The sequence below is a fragment of the Misgurnus anguillicaudatus genome, chromosome 21 (assembly GCF_027580225.2).
Source record: "Misgurnus anguillicaudatus chromosome 21, ASM2758022v2, whole genome shotgun sequence".
Taxonomy (NCBI): Eukaryota; Metazoa; Chordata; class Actinopteri; order Cypriniformes; family Cobitidae; genus Misgurnus; species Misgurnus anguillicaudatus.
This window is the reverse complement of record NC_073357.2, coordinates 52,848,245-52,873,951: the sequence shown is the minus strand read 5'-3', so window position 1 is coordinate 52,873,951 and position 25,707 is coordinate 52,848,245. Positions and strand designations below refer to the sequence as shown.

The 25,707-nt window shown below is 37.2% G+C and overlaps 1 long non-coding RNA gene across 2 annotated transcripts in view; it reads right to left on the bottom strand.

Moving 5' to 3' along the window:
• Positions 1–551: 551 nt before the first annotated feature.
• LOC141353028 (uncharacterized) overlaps positions 552–25,707 on the bottom strand; it is an 81,203-nt gene continuing 56,047 nt past the window's right edge. For both annotated transcript variants that reach the window (XR_012360069.1, XR_012360070.1), the window contains 3 exons: positions 1,528–1,734; positions 1,281–1,440; positions 552–1,055 (listed from right to left, as the gene is read on the bottom strand). This is a non-coding gene — a long non-coding RNA (uncharacterized lncRNA). The remainder of the gene's footprint in view (positions 1,056–1,280; positions 1,441–1,527; positions 1,735–25,707) is intronic.

The following is a 25,707-nucleotide window of genomic DNA, read 5'->3' as shown; positions in this document are numbered from 1 at the left end:
AAACCTAAAAGCCTTAAAAATCAGCAAGCGACAGCAAAAACGACCGTAGCCCCTCTAATTCAACCCTAATTCCGCCCATTTTACCTCATCATTATCGGACCGGAGCAATTTCCACTGACAGGCCAAAATCACCTCGACGAAACACTCATATTTACGTAACTACTGCTCTCTCGCCTCTGCGGTGTTCATCCGAAGATTTATTAACAGTTTTCAACATGGCATGTATTTGAAAAATACCAGTGATTTCATATAATTTAATGGGCTGCAGATGGGCCAGATTCAAACTGCTCGGTCAGAAATACAGCCCAAAATTGCTGTGCTTTCTAATATTGCCGGCACTCCAGGCAGATGGGAATAAACCGGAATGGAGCACAAATGTACTTTTCATATTTGCAGGTCTGCTGTGAATCTCCACCTCTGAGGTGATAAAAATTGGACGTCTGCGGCACAGATTCGAATAAGTCAGAAAGGCGCAGCACACATCCATCTTAATGCTGGGGGGGTGGGGAGATAGCAAGCCATCCATGGCTAAAGAGAGATAGCCGGTGGCGTAAAGATTTGACTTTTTATTGTTAATTTAATATCTTGGAAGTGCTGGAAGACGTGTTACAGAACATATATACATGTATATTTTATAGATGTATAGATACACAGCGTTCCATTATCTCCCATCGCACAAAATGGCTTCCTCCCCGTAGAGCGGCCCGCTGACCCGCAAACGCACGAGGGGGGTGGGATTTGAAAGATCTCCTCCATCACCTGCTCCAGTGTTTCATGTGTCACATTATAGAAAAATCCAGAAATCAGCCTGGTTAGATTGGGCCCTTTGATACCGCTGTGCGTCCTTTCATCTCTGTGAATGGTTCCCTTCGCTTTAGTTTACCAGAACAACACTTTACACACTGAAAAGAATACCCTTGGAAACTTGACAACCAACTTGCCTTTCTTCCACGCAGGCATAGGGAATATTGCAGGTTTCTTTTAAACTTTTCTTCCTCTTCTGCAAGTTTCACGCGGATGCGATTCTGTCGATTTTTCCCATTCGCTTTTAGTCTCTGAAAAAGAAAAATGAGAATTCGCACACTTAAAAGCAGGTTTGATAGATTCATACTTCAGGACTTTAGCTGTACTAAGGGAAGCTTTCTCATCTCAGCCTCGATCTCTTCGTGCATTTAAATCAATCCAAAGTAGTAATCTGAAAGTCCATCTATCGATAACTATCGCCGAATATTAGCATTCAGCTCAGAAAATATGAATTTGATAGGATCTTCTTTGCTTACACTGGCTCTTTCGTTCCTCTCAAGATTTATCCCGAGATTGACCTGGTGCTTTCTGTTCCCGTGTTATTGAAGACCTGGAAGCTGAGCCTGTTGAGTCAACTGATGCTTTAGCAAGACCACTCAGACTCCAGGGTTATTTCAGCAGGATTTCCTTTCAGTTCTTTAAAGTAAGGCTCAAACGGTTTAGATACACATTATACATAAAAATGCGGCCAAATAAATGTGGCATCAAAGGGCTGAATCAGACCTTCTGGTGAGCTTTGTCTTTGTGCGCAAAACCTGAGGAGATGTTCGGGGTATCTCAGGGCACCTCGCAGCTTTTTCACCGGATTATGAGAACTTTGAAGTACCAAAACCGATCTGGTTCAATCATTACACAGGTGCTTTTTCAGGTTGAGGTCTCCATTGGATGATAGCAGCTCAGAGGATGAGTGGATGGTGTGGGACACTGAACCTGAAAATTAAACAAAATGAAATGAACAAGCAATCTTCGTTTAATACACCTTTACATGGCTTCACAATAGGGATGCATAACGATTAATCGCAATTAGTCTATAGCAGAATAAAAAAAATTGTTTATATCATATATGTGTGAACTGTGTATAATAACTTTGTACAGATAAATGCACACACATGCATGTATATATTTAAGAAATGTTTACATGTGTATAGTGCTGGGCAAAGATTAATCGCGATTAATCGCATACAAAATAAAAGTTATTTTTTGCATAATTTATGTGTGTGTGCTGTGTGTAATTATTATGTATATTTAACCAAACACACATACATATATTCATTTCCGAATTTTTTTATGTATATATAATTTTTATTTATTTACTTATCAGATAGAATATATAAATATATATATACACACACGTAAATTTTTTTCTTAAATACATACATGAATGTACACATATTTATATATACACATAACAATTACACGCAGCACACACTCATATATTATGCAAAAAAAAAAGTTTATTTTGTATGCGATTAATCTTTGACCAGCATAAGTGTATATACATTTGTATATTTATGTATAATTTATAATATATAAATATAAACACTTAATATATAAATATATATTTTTCTTAAAAGTATACATGCATGTGTGCATATTTATATACATAATTATTATACACAGTTTACACACATATACAGTTTACACATTTTATTCTGCTATAGATTAATCGTGATTAATCGTTCAACCAAAAATAATTTACTTGATTATCAGTCATTGATAAACACAGATTTTTTATTTTTCATTCGTATATTTGAAGAGTTTCGTTGCAAAACGAGATAAATCCATTTTTTTTAATTTTTGTTATATTATGTTATCATGTTAGTATTTAGTTTTATGGTGCTACTTAGCTGTATTTTTCAAGTTATGAAGGTTTATATCAAAACAAACCAACTGCAGTTGCATTGAAATTATTGGAATGCACAACCAAAAAACAAGATTTCTGAACAATTAAAAAAACGGTGGTTATCTCGTTTTGCAACGAAACTCTTCATTTTATAATTTTTTTGTTATTTTTGTTAGTGCTGAGACTTGTTTACTTTCATTACTTTAAAAAAACGAATGACCTTAGTAAATGATGACAGTTTTACATTTTGGTTTTAGATTGAATGGCTCTTTCTGTTGATCTATTTACAAAAAAAGTCAACAAATAAATTGGAAGTTAATACATGACAGAAAGAGATATGTCTTGATCACAATAGTAATGTTTGTCTTCTGTAAGGTAAGAGATCCAAAAGGCCATCTTTGTCTTCATGGCTTTATATACACAGATAGACAGCGCCCACCTTTACCTCACACACCCAAGCGCGCACACACACACACAAACTCATTCGGGGTGACCGTTGACTCTTTATCACAATGATAAAATGAAGCAGAAATGGAAAGAGGCAGCATGAGAATGACCAGAGCCAGTGCAGAGCCAAATGTCAGCACAGCTACACCGAATCTCCAGCAGTCAAGAAAGAGCAAACACACGAGTGGGCAGGACCTGCGCGAGAGGGCGGCAATTCTACCTTCAAGGTGTGATGAATAATGAATGTGCTCACGATGGACACAGAACGAGACCATCAATATTTTACATCTCTACCGCTCTAATTTCACTCTCACTCTCCCAGACTGCTCCTTGCTGTCCCAACACAAATCTAGAAGTGTTGCTGCTGAGATATAAGGCCAGCGAGGTACACAAACCACACAGATTAGTGCTTTAAAACTCTACTGAATTCTGCTTTACACATGTACATGAACAAATACACACAAAAAAAAAATTTAAAAGCTGGATCTACTTAAAATTAATTCAATTGGTAACACTTAAAAAATGTTAAGTTAAAAAAGAAGGAAGGAATGAAGGAAGGAAGAAAAAAGAAAGAAAGAGATAAAAAGAGAAATAAAGAAAGAAAAAAGAAAGAAGGCAAAGGGGTGGGGGAGTGAGGGATGGGGAAAGAAGGAAAGAAGAGAAGGAAGGAAAAGAAGAAAGGAAGGATGAAAGTAAAGAAGACAGAAAGAAAGAAAGAATAAAAAAGAAGGAAAAGGGATGGGGGAGGGAGGGATGGAGGGAAAGAAGGAAAGAAGAGAAGGAAGGAAAAGAAGAAAGGGAAGAAATGAAAGAAAGGAAAGAAAAGATGGAAGGAAGGATGAAAGTAAGGAAGAGAGAAATAAAGGAACAATGGAATAAACGAGGGAAGGAAAGGAAAAAGAAAAGAAAGAAAGAAAGAAAGAAAGAAAGAAAGAAAGAAAGAAAGAAAGAAAGAAAGAAAGAAAGAAAAGAAGAAAAGAAGGAGGGAGGGAAAGAAGGAAGGAAGTTCAGGAAGGGAAGGAAGGAAAGGAAAGAAAAAAAGAAGGAAAGTAGGAGGGAGGGAGGTAGTGAAAGAAGAGAAGGAAGAGAAAGAAGGAAGGAAGGAGAGAAAGAAAGAAAGATGGAAGGAAGGAGGGAGTGGAAGAAGGAAGGAAGGAAGGAAAGTAAAAAGATAGAGGGAGGGAGGGAGGGAGGGAGGGAGAGAAGGAAGGAATAGAAGGAAGCGAAGGAAGGAAAGAAAAAAGAAAGAAAGAAAGAAAGAAGGAAAGAGGGAGGGAGGGAGTGAAAGAAGGAAGAAGGAGGAGGAAAAGGAAAAAAGAAAGAAAGAAAGAAAGAAAGAAGCAAGCAAGAATCCAAGAAAGAAAGAAAGAAAAAAGAAGGAAAGAAGAAGGGAGGGAGGTAGTGAAGGAAGGGAAGGAAGAAAGGAAAGAAAAAAGAAGGAAAGAAGGAGGGGAGGGAGGGAGTGAAAGAAGGAAGAAATAGAACGAAATGAAGCGAAGGAAAGAAAGAAAGAAAGAAAGAAAGAAAGAAGCAAGCAAGAATGCAAGAAAGAAAAAAGAAGGAAAGAAGAAGGGAGGGAGGTAGTGAAGGAAGGGAAGGAAGGAAGGAAAGAAAGGAAAGAAAGAAAAAAGAAGGAGGGGAGGGAGGGAGTGAAAGAAGGAAGGAATAGAACGAAATGAAGCGAAGGAAAGAAAGAAAGAAAGAAAGAAAGAAAGAAGCAAGCAAGAATGCAAGAAAGAAAGAAAGAAAGAAAAAAGAAGGAAAGAAGAAGGGAGGGAGGTAGTGAAGGAAGGGAAGGAAGAAAGGAAATAAAGAAAAAAGAAGGAAAGAAGGAGGGGAGGGAGGGAGTGAAAGAAGGAAAAAAAGAATGAAATGAAGCGAAGGAAAGAAAGAAAGAAAGAAGCAAGCAAGAATGCAAGAAAGGAAGGAAGAAAAAAGAAGGAAAGAAGAAGGGAGGGAGGTAGTGAAGGAAGAGAAGGAAGGGAAGGAAGAAAGGAAAGAAAGAAAAAAGAAGGAAAGAAGGAGGGGAGGGAGTGAAAGAAGGAAGGAATAGAACGAAATAAAGCGAAGCAAAGAAAGAAAGAAAGAAAGAAAGAAAGAAAGAAAGAAGGAAAGAGGGAGGGAGGGAGGGAGTGAAGGAAGGAAGGAGAATGAGGAAAAGGAAAAATGAAATATAGAAAGAAAGAAAGAAGCAAGCAAGAAAGAAAGAAAAAAAGAAGGAAGGAAGGAAGAAGGTATGGGGAGGGGAGGAAAGAAGGAAGGAAGGGAAGAAAGGAAAGAAAATAAGTAAGGAAGGATGAAAGTGAGGAAGAAATGAAGGAACAAGGGAATAAACAAGGGAATGAAGGAGTAAGAAAGAAAGAAAGGAATAGAAGGAAGAAAGAAAGAAAGAAAGCTTTTTTTGAAAGAAAAATTGACAATAAAAGAACTAAAAAACAACAGAGATAAAACTTTAATGAGACGTACAGGAATCAGGAACACCAGGAACTCTAGACTGCTGCGCTATAGACGAGCGATCTCTAAGGACTACATTCTTCTCTTGGTAAGAAAGAAAGCAAGAAAGCACTTTGGAGTTTGGAAAGATGTCAAATTAGAAGTCCTGTCATTTATTTGAAGGTATTACACGGCCCAGCACAAGCAAAACATTCAGCTCGCATTTAGGAGCCTGTCAGTATCAGCATAATCCAATGTAAATGAATGCATGCAATCAAGCTAAATTGGATGCACTCAAACTTAATTCCTTCACTTTCTCCCCCATGAACTCGTGCCCTCACTAATGACCCCATTAGATATTCTTATGCTGCGCTTGTGTGTAAATCCAATTGTCATTCCCATTTCATACAGTGTCACTGTCCTGATTAGCCTGCAGACCTCGTAAGAGGGACAGACAACAATAGGAACAGCCACGCTCATTGAACCCAGCACCATCAGACACACACAGACACGCGTCTGATCTCATCATGCTTTAGCCTGTGTGACAGAACAACTGCAATCTCTAAAAAAAAAAAAAACGGAAAGGTGGGAACATGTACTGACATACCAAACAAAAAGGTCAAAATCTTTAATAACAAAAGAGCCAACAGACCTTTTTAAAGAATTTCATTAATGTTTAATGAACTTTTGAGACAATCATCCAAACTTTCTGTGCAAACACACAAGCTACTGACAAGTAGCCACGACTTAGATGTGAGACTGATGATTCTTTCATCTGAAAGATGGTCACTGTAGTTTTAAAAAAAATATTATATTTTAAAACCCTCCGCCCTCCTGGGGTCCCATATTCTGCACTCTTAAAAATAAAGGTGGTAGAAATCAATGGAATGCCATAGAAGAACTATTTTGGTTCCATTTCTTTTTTACAATTTTATAATCTAAAGAACTTTTTCCACAACAAAGATCTGTGAAACAAAACTGTTAAAGTTTCTTCAAAGGATCTGTACAGTCAAAAATGCTTACATTTTAAGAGCATAGGCAGCCAAACAGAGGAAATGCTGACGCCTCATACCAAGCATCACACATAAAGAGACGGCTAGTCCGATCAAATTATGCCACAAGCTGATGATGCTAATTAGTCAAGGCAAATTTGCATTAGTGGATTATGTAATCGACTGGAGAGCGAGCAGAGCGAAGCGATGAGACGGGGTAAAGGGAGCGTGCCACCGGCTAAAGTCACAGATTTAGTGGAAGGCTGCCCTGCCACTTCGTGCCAACGTGGGCATGAGCAATCAAGCAATGAAGCCAGCAATCCCAATTAAACAAGAGTGGGTAATTTCATCAGTGGAGGGGCTGGTGGCACGAGAGACGCTGTTACATGTCCTCGGGCACCCTCGCGTCTCTGCCCATTTTAATACTTATTAAACGACGAGCTTGTTCTCGCTAATGCAGTCAGACAGACAGTTAAACCCACACACTTATAATAGCACGATGATCAAACCGGGCTAAATGAGACTGAAGAGGGCGGTGAAGGTATTAAGGGCATAAAGGTTGGGAGTGCAAATAAAGATTAAAAAAGTTATACACATTAAAAATCAAATTAGGAGTTCATTCGAAAGCAATGAGGGAGAGAAAGTAGACGACTAGCTGTTAACTACTGCAGCACAACCCTGGTGAAAAATACAGAAGATGTTCAGTTGGTTTGCTGGTTTTTGGAAGGGAAGGAAGGAAAGCATGGAAGGAAGAATGGAAGGAAGGAAAAAAGAAAGAAAGAAAGAAAGAAAGAAAGGAGGGCGGGAGGAAAGGGATTTAAAGAAACAAGGAAGGACGGTGAAAGTAAGGAAGGAAGAAATTAAGGAACAATGGAATTAACAAGGGATGAAGGAAGGAAGGAAGGAAAGAAAGGAAGAACACAAGGATAAAGGAAGGAAAGAAAAAAGAAAGAAAGAAAGAAAAGAAGGAAGGAAGTAAAGAAGGAAAGAAAGAAAGAAAAAAAAGAAAGAAAGAAAAGAAAAAAGAACTAAGAAAGAAAAGAAGGAAGGAAGGATGAAAGTGAGAAAGGAAGAAATGAAGGAACAAGGGAATAAACAAGAGAATGAAAAAAGTAAGGAAAGAAAGGAAGAGGGCAAGAAAGAAAGAAAGAAGGCAAGCAAGAAAAAAGAAAGAAAGAAAGAAAGAAAGAAAATAAAAAAGAAGGAAGGATGGAATTAAGGAAGGAAGAAATGAAGGAAAGAGAGAACAGACAAGGGAATAAATAAAGGAAGGAGGCAAGAAAGAAAGAAAGAAAGAAAGAAAGAAAGCAAGGAAGAGAAGAGAAGAGAAGAGAAGAGAAGAGAAGAGAAGAGAAGAGAAGAGAAGAGAAGAGAAGAGAAGAGAAGAGAAGAGAAGAGAAGAGAAAAGAAAGAAGGAAGAAAAGGAAGGAAGGATGAAAGTGAGGAAAGTGAGGAAAGAAGAAATGAAGGAACAAGGGAATAAACGAGGGAATGAATAAAGGAAGGAATGAAAGGAAGAAGGCAAGAAAGAAAGAAAGAAAGAAGGCAAGAAAAAAGATAGAAAGAAAGAAAATAAAAAAGAAGGAAGAAAGAAAAGAAGGAAGGATGAAAGTAAGGAAGGAAGAAATAAAGGAACAAGGGAATAAACGAGGGAATGAATAAAGGAAGGAATGAAAGGAAGAAGGCAAGAAAGACAGAAAAAAAGAAAGAAAGATAAAAAGAAAGATAAGAAAAAAGGAAGAAAGAAAAAAAGGAAGGATGAAAGTGAGGAAGGAAGAAATGAAGGAACAATGGAATAAATGAGGGGAATGAATAAAGGAAGGAATGAAAGAAAGAAGGCAATGAAAGAAAGAAAGAAAGAAAACTAGAAAGAAGGAAGGAAGGAAGGAAGGGAAGGGAAGAAAGGAAACGAAGGAAGAAAGGAAGGAAGGAAGGGTGAAAGTAAGGAAAGAACAAATTAAGGAACAATGGAATGAACAAGAGATGAAGGAAGAAAGGAAAGAAAGGAAGAAAGCAAGAATGAAGGAAAGAAAAAAGAAAGAAAGAAAGAAAGAAAGAAAGATAAGAAGGAAGGAATGAAGGAAGGGAAGAAAGAAAGAAAAAAGATAGAAAAGAAAAAAGAAGTAAGAAAGAAACGAAGGAAGGAAGGATGAAAGTGAGGAATGAAGGAGGGAATAAACGAGGGAAGGAAAGGAAGAAGCCAAGAAAGAAAGAAAGAAAGAAAGAAAGAAAGAAAGAAAGAAAGAAAGAAAGAAAAGAAAAAAGAAAAGAAAAAGAAAAAAGAAGGAAGGATGAAAGTGAGAAAGCAAGAAATGAAGGAACAAGGGAATACACGAGGGAATAAATAAAGGAAGGAAGGAAAGAAAGAAAGGAAAGGAAGGCAAAAAAAGAAAGAAAGAAAAGAAGGAGGAAGGAAGGAAAAAAGAAAAGAAAGAAAGAAAGAAAGAAAAGAAGGAAGAAATGATAGGGAGGGAGGGAAAGAAGGAATGAACATATTACAGTGCATATTAGGGGCTTTTAAAAAAACTACTTTAAAAAAAATACAGTAACACATTTTCTTAAACTCTCAATAACTCTGCTCTCAAAAAATACAGAAATAAAAACAACTTTCTCTTTACGAGAACGATAAGCATTTGAAGAGTTAGCACCATACTGAGATCTACACAATTCTTCCTCAGACCTCTTCACCATCCTGGAGGGGGGCTGGATGTGTACGGTGGGCTTCCATCCCGAGCATCTCTAGATCTCCATCTTCTCCTCTGACCCCACAGCAGGCCAGAGCAGTCTGGGCACCTCGCTGCGCCAATGCCCTCTTCTCATCTTTCCCAGGCCGTCCCTGACTCTAATTGGTTAAGATCAGGCATGTTTCTGTGTAATCCTTGCATGTTAATACTCCCACAGTAACATTCTCCTTCCTAATGGCTGCCCAGCGAGAGGCATTTTCAACCGCATTACCTCTTATCGAGTTACGGTGCCCTACCGTTCCAAATAAGACAAATTTAATTGATCCAGTCTATAAAAATCCCACTCCGCTGTGAAGGGCCTGGCTCTACACATTTCTTTATTTATTTATTCCCTGTGTTTTCCTCACACAGGCTGAACTGCCTCTGCATGTGGCGTGGGGAAATTAGGTTTATTCAACTCCTCACAAAGAGGAGGAACGGAGGGGGAAAAATTCAAAAGGCTTCAAAATTAGATCAATGGTCTCAACAATCAATCAACGAGCGGGCTCCTAAGCCGGCGTGCTCAGGAGGAGATGTGAAATGAACCTTTAAAACAGCAGGCTTTTGCTCCGTACCTCTGCGTGCCGTGCGGAGGCGAGCCACTAAACTGCAGCATGATTCAATGGTTAACAACATTCATCGCTCTCACTGCTGTGCTGCCAAAATATTCTTCAACGTAAATGGCAAGCGCGCGCACACATGCATGCAGACACACAGGCGCATACTGGAACGTATATACAGTAGCAACCTGGCAGACACGGGGGACAGGAGCATTGTGTTAACACTCTACGTCCATTCACCGCATAAAACAGCCGGACGTTGCCAGAGAGTTTAAAAAACGGAACTTTCAGGAGTACTGGTAAGTTGTGTGGCCTTAATTTCACCCACTGTGCTTTTTAATCCTGTTACTCCACATTGGTCTTATTGGGCTCAGTCCAACACAGGCAGGCCTATCGGGTATAAAAACATCCGATTTGCTGTATAATTCGAAGATCAGGAGCCTGTGAAGGCGTTTCAAAACACTCGCTATAAATTTAAACTCATGGAACAGTCCTTCCCAAATTTTTGTCTTTGGTAGCCCCCTCTGTAAAGCTAAAGTACCCCTATATCAACATTAAACCTGAAGCAGGTTTTATATTATAAATTATTTAGTGTTATCATAAATAACACAGATTGTTGGATAGACAGACAGGTGAATAGAAAGACAGATTTAAACAGACAGATAGACCGAGATAGATAGACAGATACTGTAAATGGAGAGACAGACAAATATAAACAGACAGACAGACAGACAAATATATATAGACAGACTGACAAATAGGCAGATAGATATAAATAGATAGATGGAAAAGACAAACACATAGACAGACAGAGCGATAGAGGGATAGACAGATGTACAGATTAGACAGACAGATGGATAGACAGACAGACATAGACAGATTGACAGACAAACAGATATAAAATCAAATAGACTAAAATAGACTGACAAGGCCGATCTTACAAGAATTCATACATGTACATAGTGATGTAGTACTCGAGTCCGGTCTCGGACTTGAGGCCGATTTCTGCTTTCTCTGACTCGTCTCTGACTTTTTCCTACAAAGACTCGGTCTTGACTCAGTCTCAGACCACAGTGGGAGGAGAGAGACTTGTAATTTCAGGTCGAGTCCTCAAGACCAACACATTTTAACAACAATAATAATAAAATGAAATGTTGATGGGCATTATTGAAAATGACATCCCATGGTGCAATGCAAAGATACTGCCATCAGAGCCGTTTATTTATCTCTAGAAAAATAGGCTGAAGATGAAGCATGCGGTAGGGATTTTTTTAATGATAGTAAAAGCATAGTCCATATTAAGACGTTAAAGGATTAGTCCATTTTCTTAAAAGAAAAATCCAGATAATTTACTCACCCCTATGTCATCCAAAATGTTGATGTCTTTCTTTGTTCAGTCGAGAAGAAATTATGTTTGTTGAAGAAAACATTGCAGAATTTTTCTAATTTTAATGGACTTTAATAGAACCCAACATTTAATACTTAACACTTAACAGTTTTTTTCAACGGAGTTTCAAAGGACTATAAACAATCCCAAACGAGGCATAAGGGTCTTATCTAGCAAAACGATTGTCATTTTTGACAATAAAAAAACAAATATACACTTTTAAAGCACAACTTCTCGTCGTGTAGATCCGGTCGTGATGCGCCAGCTGACCCCACTACGTCACCGCAATACGTCATGACGTCAAGAGGTCACAGAGGACGAACGCGAAACTCCACCCCAGTGTTTACAAGCGTCTTCAAAGAGGACCGTTCCTACTTTGTTGTATGTCAACTGATACTAATTAATGTCTTTGTGTCAGTTTATTGTTTACAATAGTCCGCAAATGTGCGTTTTATATATGTAACACGTGACCTCCCTACGTCACTACACATTTACGTTAGGTCGCGCTGGACCGGACCTTGACCAAAAGTTGTGGTTTAAAAGTATATATTTTTTATTTTTCTTGTCAAAAATGACAATCGTTTCGCTAGATAAGACCCTTATGCCTCGTTTGGGATTGTTTATAGTCCTTTGAAACTTCGTTGAAAAAAACTGTTAAGTGTTGAGTTAAGTGTTAAATGTTGGGTTCTATTAAAGTCCATTAAAATTAGAAAAATTCTGCAATGTTTTCTTCAAAAAACATAATTTCTTCTGGACTAAACAAAGAAAGACATCAACATTTTGGATGACATGGTGGTGAGTAAATTATCTGGATTTTTCTTTTAAGAAAATTGAATATTCCTTTAAGACTGCTCCTCTAAACAATTCCCAATCTAGCTTAGTCTGTAGGCCTAACTGTTGATTATTAACTGGGGTGATATTAAATCATGAATATGAAAACTGACTTGTTTTTATGGTCTGGGTCTCGAATCAATCTCGACTCTTAAAGGACTTGGTCTCGACTCAGAATTGCTTCCTCAAAGACTCTGTCTTGCCTCAGACTCGACTGTATTTGAATACCAACGGATTCGGTCTCGACTCAGTCTCTACCCTTCAAAGACTTGGATTTGACTCGGCATAGGCGGTCTCTTCCCCATCACTACCTGTACATATTTTACGAGTTGGCTAAGTTGAATAAATTCGTACAAAATTAATCGTGCAAAAAAGTACGATTATCATAAAAACCAATAACGAAACCCCACCACTAACTCAATGTCCCAGCTAGGGTTAAGGCAAATCATACAAAAATGTACGAATGTGGTCGTACGAATTAATACGAATTAGTCACCTTGTAAAATACGTAGAAATTGCCATGATATAGCGTTGGACTGACAGACAAACAGATAGACAGAGGAATAGACAGATAGGTGGATATAGACAGGCAGATATAAACAGACAGACTGATAGATATAGACAGATGAATGGATAGACAGGCAGGTGGATAGACAGACAGATATAGACATACAGACAGACAAGCAGAGATGGATGGAAAGACAGACAGGTATAAACAAACAGACTGACAGACACAGACAGATAAACAGAGATAGATAGACAGATACTGTAAATGGAGAGACAGACAAATATAAACAGACAGACAGACAGACAAATATATGAAGAGTTTCATTGCAAAACGAGATAACCACCGTTTTTTTAATTGTTCAGAAATCTCGTTTTTTGGTTGTGCATTAATTAATATCAATTAATATAAATTCAACTGCAGTTGGTTTGTTTTGATTTAAACCTTCATAACTTAAAAAATACAGCTAAGTAGCACCATAAAACAAAATAATAACATGATAACATAATAATAAACATGTTTTGACAAAAATGTAAAAAAATGAATTTATCTCGTTTTGCAACAAAACTCTTCATATATAGACAGACTGACAAACGGGCAGATAGACAGATATAAATAGACTGATTGAAAGACAAACAGACAAACAGACGGAGAGATAGAGGGATAGACAGATAGGTACATAGACAGACACCTGGATAAATAGACAGACAGTTGGATAAACAGACATAAAAAAGACAGACTGAGCGCCCAGATCTCACAAGAATTCATACATATTTTACGAGTTGGCTAAGTTAAATGAATTTGTACGAAATGAATCGTGCAAAAATTTTTGATTATCATAAAAAACAATAACGAAACCCCACCACTTACTCAACGTCCCAGCTAGCGTCAAGGCAAATCGTACAAAAAATGTACGAATGTGGTCGTACGAATCAATGAGAATTAGTCACCTTGTAAAATACATACAAATTGCCATGACCATCCAATAGCTTTGGGCTGACAGATTGACAGACAAACAGATAGACAGACCTACAGATAGATATAGACAGATAAATGGATGGAAAGACAGACTGACACAAACAGACAGACTGATATATATAAATAGACAGATTGACAGACAAACAAATAGACAGTATACATAGACAGACTGACAGAAAGGCAGAGAGATGTAGATAGACAGACAGATTGATGGAAAGAACAACAGGTGGATAGACAGAAAGATATAAACAGACAGACTGTCACAGACAGACAGACAGATAATAGATAGATAGACAGACAGAATATAGGGATAGACAGATAGATGAATAAACAGGCAGATATAAACAGATAGACAGACGACCAATATAGACAGATGAATGGAAAGACAGACAGATATAAACAGACACACATACTGTATGTAAATAGACAGATTAAACAGATTAAAACAGATAGACAGAGAGAAAGATAAGTGGATAGACAGGCAAATATAAACAAACAGACAGACGACCAATATTGACAGATGAATGGATAGACAGACAGATATTAACAGACACACAGATAGACATAATATAAATAGACAGAGTCACAACCAAAGACAGATAGATATAATTATACAGACTGACAGATAGGCAGACAGACAGACAGACAGACAATATAGTCATAACTTCAGTTTTGTAGATTTATCAAATAGGTTTGTTTTATAAATTGATCTCTCAACATAACCCCTACAACAAACGCAGGTGTGCCATGAAGTGCATGTGCCCCTGAATTCACTGCTATATAAGAAAGGCCACAAATGTATAAATGTATGCTATGCTGATGCAAATCTTGCTCCTCTTTCTACTTTGCACATCTAAGAAAGTAAGTCTGAGGGGGCAGCGAAGGCCATGTGCTTCATAAAGGAACTCTTGGCACAGCGATCTGCTGCCCCTTCCCTGCCCTTATAACTAAAACAGAACTCCTCAAACCTTTCATCTGCTTATCAGACATTCAGAGGAGAAGATGAGAGAAAAGGGGAGGAGTCATGCATAGCATACTGTAAATGTAGTAAGATGGCTACTGGTAAGAGGTGAAGGGTGGTTCGATACTTCTGGTGTTTGGAGTAAAAATGGTTTATGATTGTTATTCAACTCTTATTTAACTTTCTCTCATTTTTTTGTCAACTTTGCAAACATGTAGGGTGGGTTGCACCAACAAGGATTGGTCTTAAATCTGGTTTAAATGAAGGATTATTTGGGTGATTCTCACGAAACCATTGAAACACCACGACACTAATGATTTTAGCTTTAAAATGTGTAATATAGTAACATTAAAAAGCATCAGAATTAACACAATACTGTGTTCTACCTTGCACAATGTGTGATTTCAACATAAGAATTTATAATTGGAAATTTTATCTCATTTTCTGCTGAAATTCTCATTACCGCAATGTGTCCGGCTGTGTTTGAACATGCGTTATGTTGTAATTTAATCAAATTAACACAAAAATATTATGAAAAAAATAAATGGATGTTTTGCTAGACTACTTTAGATGACAGAAAAAATATTGACTGAATATTCATGTATAATAATAATGAAGAAAAACTAGGAAAATTATGTGTCCATGCTTGATGTTCTCATCCTCCGCAACACTTTTTGAGAACAGTTTAAGCACACATACAGAATTTTAATAAAGTTTGATTTTGAGTGACCAAGCACATGGACCAGTTACTTCAAGATGGCTACCAGGTAAGATCATTTTATTACAGTTAATTTGAAATATTGTCTTGTCATAAATCTTACACGACATTTTGATTATAATTACCGCAAAAGATGCTTATTAATGTTAATTTCATTAATAGAATCATAATACTTTGATTTTAAATGCATGTGCAGAATCTCCAAATTATGTTCTTTCAGGTTTGTCATGTCATTTTGAAAATACGTCAGTGTTGATGTTTTCTGACTGTTGCGGTAATGAGATTTTTTAGGACAATTTTTTTAAATTATGTTACAAAAAGTGTTAAATGATAATTAAAAGTTTTTAAATTAATGTTCCCATTTACTCCAGACTTTGTTTTTCAATGTCTGGTGGGAAAAAAAGTAAATTGAAGCAATTTTTACATTTTCATGCTTGACATCTTTAAAACCAAGTTTTCGTGAGAATCACCCATTTAATAAATTGGTTGCATCAAACTTTAAGCCTTGTTTAAAAATAATCAGGGTTACATTTAAACTGTAATTTTGATTCAGGTTTTAATTTTACAGTAAATCTAAATTATCTTTAATCCTGTTGCTCTGTTACTTTAAAATCTCAGTTAGGGACTAACTTTAAACTTGCAACTGAGAAGGATAAAAAAAACTACAACCAAAAGTGTGGCTAAATGATCTAAACAGACACCGTGAGTGTGGTGACACGATTCAAAAATGCGTTTATAACATCTCAACAAAGTGATTTTGGTAGCTCAGTAACCTATGTTGCCGGCTTTGAAGCGTCAAGTCCAGGATACCCTCCTTATCCTTACGGTACATACAAAGACATCTTTTGTAAATACACAAGATAGAGGTCCATTGCTCGAGAAGAATAACAACAGCAGCCCAATATTTTATCACAATATCTGAGCTTCGCAATATATTTTGCGACACTGCTCCATTAATTAATACAATAGATTGTTTTAAAAGATCGTCAAATGTTTTTATTTTATATCACCATAACATTACTGATATATGTCGGTAGTGATTTATGTTACAAAAATTAAATTACTTTGACTGCATTAACGGTTTATTTCATGTTTGAATGACAACGTCACCATTGTTGCTGTTTAATAACACCGGCAAATTCAAAATGGCGGACAAAATAAATAACATATGAAGGTTTTAATAAAGGTTCAAGTTTTAGGGCCCCATCATAAACCTGGCGCAATACAGCACAATGTGTTTTTTCCCAATCATTTTCATGTCCAGCGTCATATTGTTTAAATAGCAAATGCATTTGGGCCCATTTCTGCGCCCATGGGTGTGTTCAAGCGCATTATTGGCACATTGCTATTTTGAGGCGACTATGCCATTGACCAACTAAAATCTGGTCTAAAGTCAATGGCGCAATATTGTTTTTGTTATTTAAAGAGCATGTTAGTAATATGCGCCTATAAACGGGACGGCAACGTGCGTTTGCTTATTACACACATGGCTGCGCAGCAGCACACAAAAGTTTTTAAATATGAAAACTTAAAGGATTAGTCCATTTTCTTTTAAAAAAAATCCAGATAATTTACTCACCACCATGTCATACAAAATGTTTATGTCTCTGTTTGTTCAGTCGAGAAGAAATTGTTTTTTTTTTTTTTGAGGAAAACATTCCAGAATTTTTTTTACATTTTGATGGACTTTAATGGAACCCAACACTTAACACTTAACTCAACACTTAACAGTTTTTTTTCAACGTAGTTTCAAAGGTCTATAAACGATCCCAAACGAGGCATAAGGGTCTTATCTAGCGAAACGATTGTCATTTTTGACAAGAAACATAAAAATATGCTCCTTTAAACCACAACTTTTCGTCTAGGTCCGGTCCAGCGCGACCTAACGTAAATGCGTAGTGACGTAGGAGGTCACGTGTTACATATATAAAAGCACATTTGCGGACCATCTTAAACAATAAACTGACACAAAGACATTAATTAGTATCATTTGACATACAACAACGTCGGAACGGTCCTCTTTCTCAACACTTGTAAACAATGGGGCGGAGTTTCGCGTTCGTCCTCTGTGACCTCTTGACGTCATGACGTATTGCGTGGGGTCACCTGGCGCATCACGACTGGATCTAGACAAGTTGTTGTGGTTTAAAAGTGTATATTTTTTATTTTCCTTGTCAAAAATGACAATCGCTCCGCTAGACAAGACCCCCACGCCTCGTCCGGGACCGTTCACAGTCCCTTGAAACTCCGCTGAAAAAAACTGTTAAGTGTTGAGCTAAGTATTAAGTGTTGGGCTCTATTAAAGTCCATTAAAATGAAAAAATCCTGCAATGTTTTCCTCAAAAAACATAATTTCTTCTCGACTGAACAAAGAAAGACATCAACATTTTGGATGACATGGTGGTAAGTAAATTATCTGGATTTTTCTTTTAAGAAAATGGTATATATATTTAAAGGATTAAAATGTAAAAGATTATTATTGAGTCTCTTGGACATAAATAAGCACAGTTTACAGCTAAGATCAGATGGCAGAAGAGCTGCTTAACCTGTAGCCTGGTAAGTAAGCAGATTTTTTTGCTTGTAAAAAGTGCTAATATTGCATTTATTTATATTTTTTAAATGCTACCCCACCGATTTATTATTTATGATGACTTTGTACCTTTGGATATGGTGAGATGAGAAACATTTTTAAGTAATATTTTTCTAAACACTCGTGGCTCTCCACATGTTTGTAAATTCTTTATCTCCTGTTTGTTACAAATAAAGTACTTTTTCTGACGCACACTTTTTTTGTAAATTATTCTTAAAAAACTTTTTGAGATTACAGTGATCATCCATCATACTTTATCAATAAATTTAAAACACTGCTTATGTTACTTATTACTTCATTACTGAAATAACGACTTTTAACCAAAGCTTTAAATACAAAAATAACCATTTCAATAAATAAAACACAACACAATTTTTTAACATCAATCTTAAACTGGTAGTCTACTTCCTCTGCTTACAGTTTTTCTCTTACAAACTCTGAAATGTAAATAGGAAATTTGCCTTGGTGCGAGCGCAACTGGCTTCTATAGGGGATGGGAGATGAGACTCTCATTTGGTTTATTGCACGTTACGCCCAAAACACACCCATTACTCATTATGAGAATAGAAACAACCCTTTTAGACTGTGCGCCAGGCGCATAGAGTCGTTAAATTAGCAAAAGTGGATTCGGACACGCCTTAAGAGCACTTGCGCTGTGCGCTTTGTTCCATGCACTTAGATCGATAAAATACGCACATCCGGCGTAACGTCATAGAATGTCTCTGAACAGGTTCACGCCCACTTTTGGGGGAAATCAGACTAGACCTTCCATTGGCTTCCAATCAAAACAGCGGAACAAAGCAACCTTCGTACACAGCCAGCAGGCGTAAATAACTTATGAAATCACTCAGATTAAACATGTTGAGTAATTATCTGTCCACCCTGCCTGCCATAGAGCGCGAAAGATACATCAACATATTTAATGTGGTCAATATAAAAACATGTCTCTTTCATTCTACCAGCATCAAATTTGTGTAACAACGCTCCCTATTGGCCAGAGGTGTCTTACCCGGACATTTACTCGTACCTTATCGAGTCAACAGGGAAGCAAGTGAATGATTTTACTTCGTATTTTGAAAATTACTTAGTATTTATTTATTATGTCTTTATATTTAGAGTAATGAGTGCACTTTTCCGTCATACAACTAACTGGCTTAGCGATATTTCCAGCAATCACTGGATGGCGTTACACAAATTTGACGCTGTGAGAATGAAAGGGACATGTTTTTATATTGACCAAATTAAATGTGTTAATGTATCTTTCGGGCTCTATGGCAGGCAGGATGGACAGATACATACTCGACATGTTTAATCTGAGTAATTTCATAAGTTATTTACGCCTGCCGGCTGTGTAAAAACGTTGCTTTGTTCCGCTATTTTGAATGGAAGCCAATGGAAGGGCTGCTTTTTTATCCCCCAAAAAGGGGCGGTGACGAAATTTACAGACAAGTTCCCGGATGTGCCGGTAGTCCGTATAGGGCCCTTTATCTAAGATTTGTTAATTGGTGTTTAAATTTAAGGCGTGCAACACACCTCGAATTAAAATAAAACTGGGATTCACAAAACCTAAATTAGCTCTAAACTCCACTTAATTTAATCCTTCTTGGTGCAACCCAACCGTAGTTTTGTAAATCCCTAGTTTGGTGAGCTAAATTAAAATCTCAATTCCTTTAATTCCTGTGTCAATGTTAGAAATGCCTTGTCCATTTTTCATCAAATCTCATTTTACACACGATTAGGGTTTTAATGAGAGATGGGCAGCATTACTGCTGAAGCTAATGTGGACAACCTATTCTTCATCACTTCTAGTGAAGCTTAAATTAAGAATGATTAAGATAAAACCTGGATTATAACTAATACGTTTTTCTTTTTTCAATACAAACAACATGCTCTCCTGCTGGAAGGATTGTAATTGCTCAGAATGTAGAAACATGGGATTTATTAAACGAATCATATCTACCCCTTAAATAACAATACGTCATTCATCAATCCATAAGTCACTCTCTTATTGAAAAGCAAGCAGGTGCAAGCCTGTGCTTGATTGTCACACACATCATCAGTCCATCATCTGTGGCATCTAGCTGGACGCTGAATTGTTCCTGTTCTATTCACACATTTATGATTGACTTCCTTTGAAAATTCACAGCATTCGCCGACCGGCTTCAAAATCCATCCCACAATGCCGCAGTACATTTAAGTTATAAAACACATCCAGCACCTTCTGTTATAGCACAAAGCAACACTGAAAGCCATAAAAGTAGAGCAGAAGGACAAATTGATTCAATTAAGCTACTCAATAGAAGTTTTACGAAAAAGAACAAGAGCAAGAGAGTTTTTTAACTAAACTTTGTCTGTTTTCATCCAATGAAAGTAGTAAGCCCACTGCTGGGCTTAATTCATTGAAAAGCTCCAGTAATCTGACTTTTTCGGGGGTGCAACTCAACAGCTTCACAATCTAACAACTAGCACACAGGTAAAAAAACTTAAATAGACAAACGGTAGTTAGATAGAAATGAGAGCAAGAAAAAGTTCTGCTTTTCGCAGCGTAAGCAGTGCAAAAGGTCATGGGTTCGAACCCAGGAAACACACATAATGATAAAATGTATACCTTGTAATGTATTTACGCTGCAAGTCTAGCATGGAAACTATGGACCATTTTTTTCCCCTGAAATAGGGAACCAATCACAGAACGGGGAGGGGGCAGCAATACAATGACGACGTCTATGCGACACACCGAAACAGTTTTGTTTATCCAACATGACAGCATACGTGAAGTTACTTTTCAATGCAGCCTTAGATAGTGTAGTAGTTTTGCAGCTGTGTGCACACGTACCCAATAAAAGTTGTTGACGCTTGAATGTCACTCTACATACGCCATCTGGTATAATTGAAACGTTTGGCTGTGAGCTACGTACAGTCGCATTGGATAGACATACGTAGCGCCTAATAAACATCTCTGGGCATTCGTAAACCACGCCTCAAATACCAAAAAATGAGCGTTTGGTTTCCAGACCACGTCTCATTCTCCATGAGACGGGTCTGGTGTTAGCCAGGCTAGTTTATCCTAAGAAAAATACCTAGTCTACTCTAGAGTTGCGGAAGTCACACATTATTTTTAGATTTGCTAGATCAAAAGTCATCAACTTCAATACAAAACACTTCTCAACTGTCTAAAGAAACGTTTAAAGATCTAAAACTGTGACAGTACCCATTGAAAATGTCCTAATATGTACACTTTATACAGTACATTTGGTACCAATATGTCTCTCTGATCTACTAATATAAACTCTTTAGGTGCAAAGGTGTACATTTTTAAAGGGTACCACCCCAGTGACAGCTAGGAACCATTTTTTGATTATTTTCTGACAGTCTATCTAAGCAATGCACAACATTATAGTTAACCAAAAATGATTTTTTTCCTCACACAAATGAAGATATTTTGATAAATGATGGTAAGAAAACAGCTGATTGTAATTATTGACTTCCATAGTAGGAAAACAAATATTATGGAAGTATTGTGATAAATGATGAAGAAGATATTTTGAAAACTAATAAGCACACAGTTGATGGTCCACATTGAATTTCAATGTTTTTGTTTTTCCTACTATGGAAGTCAATGCTTACAAACAGCTGTGTGCTTACGATCATTTTTCAAAATATCTGTTTTGTGTTTATCAGAATAAAGAAATTCATACAAGTTTAGAACAACTTGAGGATGAAAAAAATGATGACAGATTTTCATTTTTGGGTGAAATATCTCTTTAACTCTTTCCCCGCCAGTGTTTTTTTTTTTTAAGTTTCCAGCCAGCGGCAGCATTTTTCATGATTTTCATAAAAGTTTAATGCCTTACAGAAAATGTTTTTCTTTAAATATATAAACATACAATATATCAAATGAAAGACCAGACCCTCTGTTTTCAAACAAAAGAAACCGTTTTATCCATTCCTACCTTCATTAGTTCTCTTTTTATCATCCCCAAATATGGGTAGGTTTCTTCAAAAAAAAAAAAAGAATTTGAGCAAAAAGCTGAGATAATTCCTTTTTTGCGAAGGGCTTTTGATAGAGATCAGATGCAGCGCGATCTTTAAAACATGCACAGAGTTCTTTCTCTTTCACGTGAGGCGTTATTCTGGGTTGTAAAAGTTGTGGAAGTGGATAATAGCGGTATTGCGAAAAGCCGGAAATTCTTGTCATTGGCAGGGAAGCGTTTTCTCTTAATTGATGAGATAACTCGCCAATGGCGGAGAAAGAGTTAAGATTATAAAAAGTAAATCTAATAGAGTCATGTTTTCTCATTTTATGTATCCTAAGAAATTTTGGAAGAAAGATTTACATTAATGCATTTGCCAGACTTACAATGCATTCATATTTTTATCAGTATGTGTATTCCCTAAGGATCAAACCTACAACCTTTGCGCTGCTAAAGCAATACTCTACTAATTGAGTTATATTTGCTACAAAGAATATTGAAACAAATTTAATGCATTGTAAGGTTCTCGGCAGTGGCGGCCAGTGACTTATCTTCCAAGGGGCGCGAATTCAAAAAATGTGTTCGTAGTGTCCTGGGTGTTGCTCCTCATTTCAAAATATGTGTTTGTTGCGTCATGTGATCCTTGTGCATCACGTGTTTTGTCAAAATAAGTGCCTGCTGTACACGCTTCAAAACCGTTTATGATAAAAGAGACACTCATGTTCACAAAATACTCGCAAGACACTCACTTAACACTAAACTCTGATTGCACATGAGATTATGCGAGTAGCTGGCAAACGCGAGCGTCTCTTTTATCATAAACCCTTTAGACGCGTCTGCAGTAGGCTCGTATTTTTGACATCACATGTGATGCACATAAGTTTACTTGAGGCGCCGAACACATATTTTAAGAGGACGAGCCACACATATGCCCTCGAAAAAGAAGTCATCGGCCGCCACTGGTTCTCAGCTATATTTTTAAGTCTGGTGAGCTGAACCTCTGTTTAATAAAATTAGTATCAATTTTTTCTGGCAAGCAATTTTCAATCCTGAATTTTTTTAGGTGACAGCACAGATAAAAGACAACTAGATGAAAGCCATCTATCATAACCACCACAATCCCCAGCGCAGTAGTCCAAATCCTCGTTGATTCCCTCTCTTTGCATGTGAGCACGGTACGGCATAGGGTTGATCTCTGGAGAGGGCAGCTCTTTTGAATACATATTGATATGACTGAGCTCCTAAGACACAACAGGAAAGCCTAAGGCCACTTTCTGTTTATTACACATGTTCCCTGTGCATGAGCTGGGGTTTGGAGCCTTTGGAGGGGCCAGAGACTCTGCACTTTATCTCCAGCTGTGCCAGGCTAAGGCAGCACGTATTGTCACATGGGGCAAATGCTTTACAAACACTATGAAGATGCATTAAAAGTGCTTGCATACAAGTGGAGTAAAACCATTTGCCAAAGCAATCAGAGATGGAGATGAATCATCTTCTGAGGGTGCTCGGTTCACTTAAAGTCCATAACAAACCAACACTCATCCGTGATAGTTGCGAAAAGTCCTTCAGAATGAATGCAAATGAATCTTGGAGAGACTGAAAGAAGATGGAGAAGCAGTGATGGAGGGAGGAGGATGGCAATTAAAGAATGCCCACAGCAACAATATTGAGGACAAAGCTTTTCTTCTATCTAATTAAATTGAGCTGCAGACACCTGCCCTTTTCACCCCTCGTTCTCCACCTCCCTGGTACTCGAGCGAGGCGGTGAAATGCTTCTGGCCCTTCGGCCATTTGAGACGACTTCACAGAGCTCGAATAGAAGCGCACACTTCTTCTGTCCTGTTTTGATGGGGCACGGTCAAACAAAAAAGGGCAGCACTTCAGTCGTAACTGGGACAGTAAAACCCCAGACAGTTTTAATGATGATTTATATTCAAAACTATGATAAATGATCTACAAGAGAGCTCGAAATGTGTGTGGAAAATTAATATGCTCAGCTTTATGGTGTCAAAATGGCTTTGTCACATTTTTTAATAAAGGTGCTACACAATGCCATAGGGGAACCATATTTTGCTGAATGGCTCTAGAAAGAACCTTTAACCTCCAAAGAACCTTTCTGTTGCACAAAAGGTACTTACTTAATTGTGGAAAAGTAAGGTAAGAAATACATGTTTTTTTAGGGAACTAAAAATGGTTCTTCTACAATGTAAAAAGGAAAAGCTGGATTAATTTATAAAATTACTTTATTGGTAACATCTAAAAATTAGATTTTTTTTCAACTTAAATTTTCTTTTGAAAATTCTTTTCACCTAAAAAAAAAACACTTAAAGTGAGAAAATTGTAATTGATTAAACTCATATATTTTTAGTGTTACCAACTGAAGTTATTTTTCTAAGTAGATCAATCTTTCACTTTTTTATTTTTAAGAGTGTATGTCATAACATTAGAAAAATTAAACACTGAATCAAATGAAGAGCTCAGATTTGACTGATATTTTCCTTGTAAATGAGCATTTTGAGACTCTTATGTTTAGGTTCAGTAATTTTACTTTCACATGTCAGTTTAATCATCACTTTATTGGTATTTGACAAAGTTGACCATCTTTTTCTGCAAAACCCTCTAAGTACAAAAAAAATCACCACTTCTAAAAAGTCTCCAGTCACTTTTCACTGCCCTTTCTGAATAAAGGAGGCTCAAAAAATCTATATTTTTTATTGGACCTCAACAGTTCACAATTTCAATGCAGTTTAAAATTACAGTTTCAACGCAGCTTCAAAGGACTCTAAACGATCCCAACCAAGGCATAAGGGTCTTATCTAGCAAAACGATCATTATTTTTGGCAAGAAAAATAAAAAAAACATACTTTTGAACCACAAATTCTCGTCTTGCACTAGCCGTGTGACGCGCCAGCGTGGCCCTACGTAATAGGTAATCACGTTGAAAGGTCCCGCATGATTTATGCAAAACTACGGCTCCAATGTTTACAAGTGTGGAGAAAGAGGATTGTTCCGACGTTGTTGTATGTGGAATGAAAGTAATTAAAGTCTTTATGTCAGTTTATTGTTTAAAATGGTCCGCAAGTGTGTGTTTCACATATGTAACCCGTGACCTTTCGACGTGATTACGCATAAGTAAGGTCAGGGCCGGCCCGAGGTATAAGCGAACTAAGCGGCTGCTTGGGGCCCTGGTCACCAGGGGGCCCCCCAATATTTTTTTTTTTTTACAATTAAACAACTTAAACAAGTAACATTAATGAATGAATGAATAAATGAATACAAATGAATAAATGAATAATTCAAGACAAGAAAAGTATGATTTGCAGACAACTGCTGTATGTCTGCAGTGCTAGCGTTTCAGTCATGCGCAATATAGACACCTTGGGTGCATTGACAATTTGCGCTGTGCACGTCACTGTAATAAATGACAAGCCATGTAACAAAAAAGGATGTATCCCTCTGGTGCCGAAAAGAGAAAGAAGAAAAGGACAGAGGAGGAGAAAAAAGATTAAGATAAAGGTACATTTGCATGATTGTTTACAGTATGTTTAATTTGTGCAGCAGCAGCTAGGGGTGTGATAGATCGCAGTTGATCCGTGATCGACCCATGGTTCGGGTCGCATGCGATTCGCCGATTAATATGCAAATTTAAATAGGGAATGTTTTTCATTTGCACGTTTCAAAGGCTTGCAATGTTAACATTTCAAGTGGTTTTAAACAATTTACCCCACAAAAAGGCGCTAAAGTGAGCAGCTTTCTGGACGCACATGCGGTTGAATGTGTCCGGTCCAGCACCAATCAGACGTGATCCTCACTATGCCCTTCAGAGATCAGAATACTTGATGTTTAAAGGAACAGTGTGTAAGAAATGTATATCAATTAATCATAAAATGGCTCTGATATGTCACTAGACATTAAGAAATCATTTTCATTTCAAATACTTACTTCACTGACAACAGTGGTCTGG